At 40.2% G+C, this 9,590-nt stretch overlaps 1 pseudogene; it reads left to right on the top strand.

Annotated features, from left to right (window-relative positions):
- Positions 1 to 477: 477 nt before the first annotated feature.
- On the top strand, positions 478 to 8,983 carry LOC103398959 (probable ATP-dependent RNA helicase DHX37; annotated as a pseudogene).
- Positions 8,984 to 9,590: the final 607 nt, after the last annotated feature.

Raw genomic sequence — 9,590 nt, 5'->3', positions numbered from 1 at the left:
GAACCATAATCTGTTATCTAAGTGTGTTAAATAATGGTCTGCTTGACAGGAGTAGGTACTCCTAAAAGGTTTTTTACAATGTAGGTCCATAAAGGATGAGGTCTGTTTCTCATCAAGTATGGGAATCGGATGAACTTTGCCCTGGGAGTAAAACTTAAAGAAAAAAACAACTGCCCAGTACTTGTGAAACTGTCTCAATAAAAGGAGCTGCAGTCCTCATACACTTTGGGACTTAGGTGAGCCAACTCTGCGAAGCTGTTGGTCTCTCTGCTCCCCCTCGCAGCGAGTAAAAAGTACAACGTTGTCAGGTGTGGTTCTTTTCAGGTCATTCTATATGCGGCAGTTAGATGACAACAGTGGTGACTGAATAACGTAATTTTCGGCACCAACAGATTCTCACCCTGCGGTCTTCATACCTGTGTGTTCACATTATGTGTATTTGTTAGGTTATTTTTTGGGTGTTTTTTTTTTGTCTAAATGTTCTTCTGTGCTGCTGTAGGAGGCTCGTCTGAAGCTGCCCGTGCTGGCAGAGGAGCAGGTCATCATGGAGGCGGTGAGAGTAAATCCCTGCGTCATTGTCTGTGGAGAGACAGGAAGTGGAAAAACAAATTTGAACAAAAGTTCCTCAGTTTCTGTATGAAGCTGGTTATGCCAGGTAAATCCTTCTTTTTTATCCTATATTTATTTTGCTACAGATGTGTTTCAACTGTTATGTGACACTGTGTGCATTTGTGTTTTTTTTTGTTTTTGTTTTATGTAGTGAAACTGGGATTATTGGCATCACAGAGCTGATGCTGTTAGCATGTCCCAGAGAGCGGCTACAGAGATGAACCTGTCTACACGGTAACAAAAGAAATCAGAAATAGGTGTAGCCATCTAGTTGTCATAAATAAATAAACTTCTGTTTTAAAACCTGGAGACTTATCTTTGTGGACATCTCCTTCATTTTCCAGACACATTTATCCAAAATAAAGATCAACCATTTACTTCCTCTTTTGTCTCTCTACCTAGAGTGGTGTCTTACCAGATTCGATTTGAAGGAAATGTGACTGATGAGACCAAAATTAAGTTCATGACTGATGGTGTTCTGCTGAAGGAGGTCCAGAAGGTACTGCCTGTGATGTTGCTAAACAGAATCTAGACAAAAAACTGTCAATATTTACAGCAATGCTACATTTATTTAGTGTAAATCAATATTGTTTTGAATTTGTGTTTTATGTATATTTTAATTGAAGCCCAATTTTAAGATGATTTGTTTTTGCTTTTTATATATTAATTTTTATTTCATTTTTAAATGATTTTTATTATTTATCATTCTTGTGTCTCTTATTTTACATATTATGTTCTTATGTATAATTAAGTCTTATTTGAAATACTTGCAAAAAATGTATATATATATATATAGCCAAATTTGTAAAAATGCTACGTAAAACCAAAGAAACTGGTCATGAATTTATGTTGAAAATGTTTGCTCCAGTTGCTATTTGAAACATAAAATACAATAAAATAATTAAGCCCTGTGGTTTTTTTTAAATAATGTGATTGTTCCTATATTTCTGTTTGTGCCTGGTAGGATTTCCTTCTCCAGTGTGATCATCATAGACGAAGCCCACGAGAGGAGTGTGTATACAGACATCCTGATCGGACTGTTGTCTCGTATCGTCCCCCTCAGAAACAAGGTCATTCTCACTGTGAAGAGTTTAATAATTAAACCTGTTTTGTCCTCATTCTTCTTCTTGCTGCATTAACCCTGTGTCTCTATGCAGAAAGGAATGCCCATGAAGCTGCTGATAATGTCGGCCACTCTCAGGGTAGAAGATTTCACCGACAACCAGAAATTGTTCCGGACACCTCGGCCTGTCGTCAAAGTAGACGCTAGTCAGTTCCCGGTCTCAATTCACTTCAACAAACGCACCCCACTGGACGATTACACCAGAGAGGCTTTCCACAAGACCTGCAAGATCCACCGCATGCTGCCCCCAGGTGGTGATAACACAGTAAGTCAAAGTTGAAGTACAAGCAGTCAATAGTGTACATTTAATTGTTACACTGAAGGAATAAAAAGAGAGGAGCAGAATGTTTTAGTGTTAATTATTTAATGATGTTTGTTCATAATAAATGCATTATTTATGTTTTTAGGCTTCAAATAGTTATTATATTTAGATGAAATGCAAAGAAATTGCAAATGTATCATTTGCCTGAATATATCCTCCTAAATACAAGTAATGTTAGTAAAGAAAAAAATTAATTAGTTTGATCAGTGCAGAACAATATAAGTTAACACAATATTAGTGTTTGTCTTTTAGTCCATTGTTTCCCAAAGACTGGGTCGCAACCCTCAGGTGGGTCACGAGATTTTTTTTTTTTTTGGGTCGTCTCGCATCATGTTTTCCAGAAGTTTACGAATAATGTCTATTGACTTGAGTCGCTAAGGTTTGTGACATTTAAAAATATGGGTCCCCAGAAAAAAAGTTTGGGAAACACTGTTTTAGTCCCATCTCCTTCCTCATTGTCCAAAACTCTGGAATAAGAACTATAGTTTTAAAGGTCGTGTATCCGTCCATCCATCCATCCATTTTCATCCGCTTATCCGTTATCGGGTCGCGGGGGCAGCAGTCTCCATGACCGCCACCCAAATCACATTGCACCATACTAACCCCCCTGAACCTTCCTGCAGGTGGTGAGTCCACTGGATAAAGGTCATGTAAATATTCAAAATAGGTCGTTGCAGTAAAAGTACTTGATTGAACTCGAACAACATTATTGTCAACACAGACTCATCTGAACTCCAGGCAGAAACACTGAGGCAGCTGGTTCTTCATTCAGCAGCTACTGTGTTACATACATGAAGAACTGTGGCTTATATTTATCTGTATAAATCCTCTTTAAATGTCAAATGTACACACACTGTTAACAACAAATTGCCGTCATCGTCCTCCAGGTGGCATCCTGGTGCTTCTGACTGGTCAGGCAGAAGTCCACAGTATGTGCCGAAGGCTGAGAAAAGCGTTTCCCTTCAGGAGGAGCGGCACGACCGCTGGTGAGTGAAACACACGTCTGTGTCACTTCACACTGCTGCTCATCTGTTGGTGCTGGTTTTTTTTTCATATCATTGATTTTTTTTTCCATTATTTACATCCAGGTGAAGATGACAATGCAGACAGCTCCAAGGCGATGAAGAAGTTTAAAAAGGCTAAGAACAAGAAGCCTGTAGTAAGTGTGACTACAGGATCACATAAATATTTTGTGTAAAACTTTGTCTCTTTTATTTTTTCTAGTCTCTGCCGCAGATAGACTTGGACAACTACTCCACTCTGTCGCTGGATGAAGGTGACGAAGACAGAGAGGCCGGGATTGATGAGGAGTACAAAGGCTCCAACCTTGACATTGGAGACGATCCTGACAATGCAGGTGAGCTCTCACAGTCCAGATCCATGTGTAGCTCTCACAGTCCACATCCATTAGTCTGATTTAGTGTTTAGTGTGTGTTTCACACAGGTTCTAACTATGAATTCTCTTTGTCTGTGTAGAGGAGAAAGCCGATCCTTCCAATCCTCTCTATGTTCTCCCTTTGTATTCTCTCTTGGCTCCAGAGCAGCAGGCCAAGGTAACACACAGGATTAATGAGATCAGAGTGGGTCAAAGGTCACAGGAGAGGGTAACGTGTTGTGTATTTTCTGGCTGTAGGTGTTCAGGTCTCCTCCTCCTGGTACTCGTCTGTGCATCGTGGCCACCAACGTGGCTGAGACGTCCCTGACCATCCTGGGCATCAAGTACGTGCTCGATTGCGGTTGTATTGAGAAGCGTTTCTACGACAGAGTGACCGGTCGTCTTTCAAAGTCACATGGACGTCACAAGCCTCAGCCAATCAGAGAGCAGGGAGGGTGGGACGAACAGAGCCTGGTCACTGCTACAGGTCAGTAGTCTAAATGGTGATTAAAATTATTTCTGTTTGTGACGATGACATTCACGTGTTTGTTGCTGCCTCTGTTCAGGTTGTACTCCTCTGCAGTGTTCGGAGACTTCAGTTTGTTCTCAGAGGCAGAGATCACTCGCAGGCCTATGGAGGACCTGGTTCTACAGATGAAGGATCTCAACATAGACAAGGCCAGTAAGGAATTACAACTTTCCAGCTAAACTGAGGATCCGCTCTGTGAATAAAAAAAAAAGTCTGACCCTTTCTGGTTTGTGCAGGTGGTGAATTTTCCCTTCCCCACGTCTCATCAGGCTCTCATGGCAGCAGAGCAGCTGTTGATTTCAATGGGAGCTTTAAAAGAGCCACCTTACACTGTAAGGTAACAGTCGCTGGCTTTTCTCTCTAAAAGTTAACAAACACATTAAACCAGTACAGTTGTGGCGGGGTTCCCACACATCCTGGAAAACCTGGAAGATGAATGACATCAGTTTTTGGGTAACGGGCAAATGAGAAGAGAAGTCAAGAGAAGTTCTCTCATTTTCTATCTGCTACTCAGCCAGCACAGTGCCCCATGTGACATGTAACAGCCTATGTATTTATCTACCTACCTAACAAATCAAATCCAATTTCAAAAGTTTTGTCTATCTTCATATCTATCTAATCTATTTATCTGTCTATTCATCTGCCTATCCATTCATCCATCCATCCATCTATCTATCTATATATCTATCTGTCTAATGTATCTATCTAATCCATTTTTATCTTATCTAGCCATCTATCTATCTAATCCATCCATCCATCTATCTATCTATCCAATATATCTCTATCAGTCTAATCTATCTAATCTATCTCTCTCTATCTAATCTATCTCTATCAAACTATCTATATATCTATTTCTATCTAATCTATCTATCTATCTATCTATCTATCTATCTATCTATCTATCTATCTATCTATCTATCTCTATATATCTATTTAATCTATCTATCTAATCTACCTATATCTATCTAATCTGTCTCTATCTATCCATCTATCTATCTTATCTATATATCTGTCTAATCTATCTCTATCTATCCATCCATCTACAAAATCTACTCGGTAGATCCCACCACTGTCCTATGATTTGTGATGTCTTTCTTTTCACATCAGGGTCAAAGACATGGAAAAGGCCAGGTTGAGCTGCCCCATCACTCCTCTGGGCAGAGCCATGGCTTCTTTCCCTGTTGCGCCACGGTATGCTAAAATGTTAGTCCTGGGGAAGGAGCAGGATTGTCTGCCGTATGTCATCACTTTGGTTGCAGCCATGACTGTACGTGAGATCTTCGAAGACCGACAGGTGGAGATGTGTTGATGCTCTTATAACATCAGTTGACAGATGTTGGAACTGAAGCTTCTTCTTTGGCCCCCGATCTTAGGTCTGTGTCATATTTTGTTGCCCTGCAGACCTGCCGGTAGTGAAGACGAAAACTCCAAGCTCGTACAGCGTTGTGCCCGTATGGCTCAGATGAAGAGGCTGTGGGCCAGACATGAAGCCTCACTTCTACTGGGAGACCTGATGGTCATGCTGGGTGAGCTCTGACTGAAGACTACTGTAGACTGTCAACAGCAAACCCTATGAAATGTCGACATCTAAACCTGACTTTTATAATCCAAATATAATTTCATATGTCAACTCCACAAAAAAGTTTAAAATGATGAGTATTACCATTTAGAGGCCATTGGTCAGTGGGATCATGTTTCACTTTTATAATCAGAAATTTGAAGTTTGAAACCAACATATAACACAGAATTAACTTTGTTACAATTACTCCTTAAACCACGTGATGTCACTATTTATTAATATGGACATCAAGGAACCAAATTAATTTACATAATATCGTAGTTTGTGATGAGCTAATGGAGTCTGGTGAAATACAGTGACACCTGCTGACAGAGAATTACATTAGCTGTTTCCTTAGATTGGATAAAGCACGAGCAAAAACCATTGTTTCAATCTTAAATGTGGGAAGTAAAAAGTATTTAAATCTTAATGTTCATAACAAAAATTTCAAATTATATACAGCTTTTACTGAGCCAATGAAATACTTCGGTCAAACTATGGACCAATGAAACACTGTTTCATTGTGCTGACAGGTGCCGTCAGTGCCTGTGAATTTTCTGGCTGTACTCCCAAAATCTGCGAGGAGAACGACCTTAGGTACAAAGCCATGGTTGAACTCAAGAAACTCCGAGGGCAGCTGACCAACGCAGGTAACGCTGAAGTGAAAAAAACACAGACGAACTACACACATGTTTCTGCTGCTGTGAAGAAAACAACATCCGGACACATTTTTTGGGTTCCTCACAGTCAACGCAGTGTGTCCAGACGTGGGAGTTTTTGTGGATCCTAAGATGACTCCACCCACTGAGAACCAGATCTTTTGCCTGCGTCAGATCGTCTTGGCCGGACTGGGAGATCATCTGGCTCGACGCGTTCAAGTGGAAGATCTGCTCGATCTTAAGTCGAAGAACGGATATAAGGTGAGTCTGACTGAGGACTCTGACTGATGTTGTGTGCCATCACTCCTACTGAGCTCCTTTATTATTCCTGTTCACAGACGTGTCTCATGGACGACCCAGTGTTCATTCATTCATCTGCTCTGTTCAAAACACTGCCAGACAGGAGATCCTGGAGACCACAAAGCTGTACATGAAAGGTACAGAAGAGTTGTATCCTAAAAATGCACTTGTTCAAACACTACAGTATATTCTTCAATCATCTCCCTTGTTGCAGGAGTATCAGCGGCAGAAGCAGAGTGGCTCCCCTAGCTTTTCCCCCAATACTGTCACTTCAGCTCCCCTCTGGAGTCACCAGTACCATGGTTCTGTTCATCCACCGGCGTCATCAAGTATCATGGTTCCAGCACCTTCTGTAAGTTCTCGTCCCGTCAACACCAACAGATGTGTTTGCTCCAAGAGTGATGTGATGGACCCCTCTGTGTTCTGCTGCAGTCCGCGTATGTTGGCAGCTGCCGGCAGTAGAGGTCGATTATCCCGAGGGGCTGGAATGCTATAAACTGTTTGCCAGGTTTCTGCTTGAGGGCCAGGTAATAAAGTTTGTTTATTTATTGATAAATCTTGGACTTTCAAAACTGACATCCTTGAGAGATGTTTTCAACAGCTGACTAAATGCCCTGAAATGTTTAATATTGTCCTTGCAACATTTGTTCAGAAGAGCAAAAAGACAACTTTCAGATTCACCTGCTCTTATAATCAGTGATGGGAATAATGGCGTTACTTTTTTCAGTAATGGGTAATCTAACTAATTACTTTATCTATTGTTATAACGCCGTTACCATCACCAACACGACGTTACTATGCGTTACTGAAGCTACTCATTGAAGCTGTCATCCGACTTGGCTCACACAGACACAGGAGCTGCAAAAGTGTGTGTTTTTCCCTACGGCGGGTGTTTACACACAAACCCAGCACACAGCAGCAGCACACACACAAACCTTCAGATATAGTGAATACAGGCACTACTTTAACCTCATTGAGGTTAAAGGTAAAAATGTACATGTTCAGTGAACATTATGTCCCAGAGCAAAGAGTTTGTCCACGTCCGGTGTAAACAACTCCAATTTAATGAAGCACATCTCGGCGGCATATGCTTCTACTATGCTGTCAACCAGTGCGGTCAGGGGAGGCAGTAAAAAAAAAGTACATAAAATAAATATTAATATTTTCCACTGATCTGTGTTAAAGATGCATTGACAATAGGACTCTACACATTTTTGACATTAGATTAAGTAGAAATCACTGTTGCCCAGGAGGTGTTCCCTGGGGTTCCACACCATTGACAGAGACCTTGCCTCTGGGTCAAAGCGCCACTGTGTCCGTTTCTGTTTCTCAGCATATCGCCAAAATGAACTTTACAGAAATATTTATTCTACAGTATAACTCAGTGTGAATGTCTTTAATGTATGTGCGAGAGAATTGTTACTGCTGATCGTACAAGAAAGTGGAGAGAAAAGTCAGCAGGGGAGGCAGGCAGTACTGTACCTCACCACAAGGGGGCGTTTGAAGGTCAAAATTAAATTTGTGATCTATCTCTATACTTTAATTTGTTTACAGTAAATATGAATTGCTTAGACACAAGAAGGGTGCTCTATCCATTTGTATAAATCCTTTGTAGGACAAACAAATGTTCCTGTGTATATGTTTGTGTTGGTGTAAGTGGAATTTATTTAATTTACACTAGAGAGTTTAAAGCACTTTGTGCAAAAGAGCATAAGAGAAACTCCACAGACCTACTTTTTTAGGATTTCAAACCTCAGAACTCAATCTCCATTCATGGCTTTCGTTTTCACCATGATATTTTGATATCTGAATCCATTTCAGAGTTACTGAATTTATAAATGTTTGAGGTAGAACATAGACGGGTACACAGTGGAAAAATATGTAACTGTTAAGCTCACATTGTTAAACTGTTTACTTTATACTTGAAGTACAGTATGTCCACCAGTTGTCTGAAGTTGTAAAAGTTTAATTCGTTTAATTTACAACACAGCGAGTTAAAAGCACTCCATATTGTTAAAATGTTTACTTTTGTGAAGAAGAAAACAGTTGTACCAGTTGTGATCTGTTGAGGTGCAATAAATTAAAACCTCTGTTCAGGTACCTGTCTTTGCTTTTCTACTCTACATTTTTAAACTAAAAAATAGCAACACAATAGTTGCTTTCACTGGTAGCTAGTTACTTATGTAGTGGAGTAACTCAATTACTAACTCAGTTACTTTTTGGGAGAAGTAACTAGTAACTATAACTACGTTTTCAAAGTAACGTGCCCAACACTGCTAATAATGCAGTGATGCTCATTGGTTCTTGCAGGTTTGCCCCAAACTAAAGAAACACAGTTGTCACCTTCTCTCAAACCCCTCAATTATGATGAAGTCATGGGCAAGGTGAGTGACACACACACACACACAGATTTGTTTTTATTTGAACACTGTTTAGATCAGTACTTCTCAAATAGTGGGGCGGGCCCCCCCGCTGTGCCAAGGGGGGCATGAGGGGCTTCCAATGGAATATGGCACGCTGGACATAAGTGTACCAATGCTGTAATGCTTGAATGATAACAAGCCTCCAGTCAGTAGGTGGGAGCAACTCATACAGTGGTTTGTACAGATAAAAATATACATGTTATCAGGTTTGCAATAGTATTTCAATTTGCAGGGGTATGGGTCGGGGTGTGTGTGTGAAAACATTTCTGTCCCCAAGGGGGTGCATGACAGAAAATAACAGAGAACCACTGGCTTAGATAGACATCTGACATTCAAAAACTCTACAAAATATTTTAATTATGAATTAATAAATTAAATGTAACTTTTACAGTGTTGAAAGTATCAAGAAAATCTAATTTAATTTATTCTACATGAAAAATGACCAAATTCACGTCTACAGACTACAGCCTAGGACAGAGGCTCTGCTGGCACCCCCTGGTGGCCAAAAGAGTTGACAACAGAGGCTCACTCCTGTCTGTCTGGGAGACTGAAGAGAAATGTGAGGGTTTAATGCATTCACTTCTATATATATATATATACAGACCATATCCAAAAAAAATGAATATCATGGAAAAGTTTATATATTTCCATAATTCCATAATAATAAGAGGAAGAATAGAAGTGTTAGTCTG

Source organism: Cynoglossus semilaevis, unplaced genomic scaffold (genome assembly GCF_000523025.1).
Source record: "Cynoglossus semilaevis isolate Cse_v1.0 unplaced genomic scaffold, Cse_v1.0 scaffold1117, whole genome shotgun sequence".
NCBI classification, from domain to species: domain Eukaryota; kingdom Metazoa; phylum Chordata; class Actinopteri; order Pleuronectiformes; family Cynoglossidae; genus Cynoglossus; species Cynoglossus semilaevis.
This window is presented reverse-complemented; position numbering and strand designations above follow the sequence as displayed.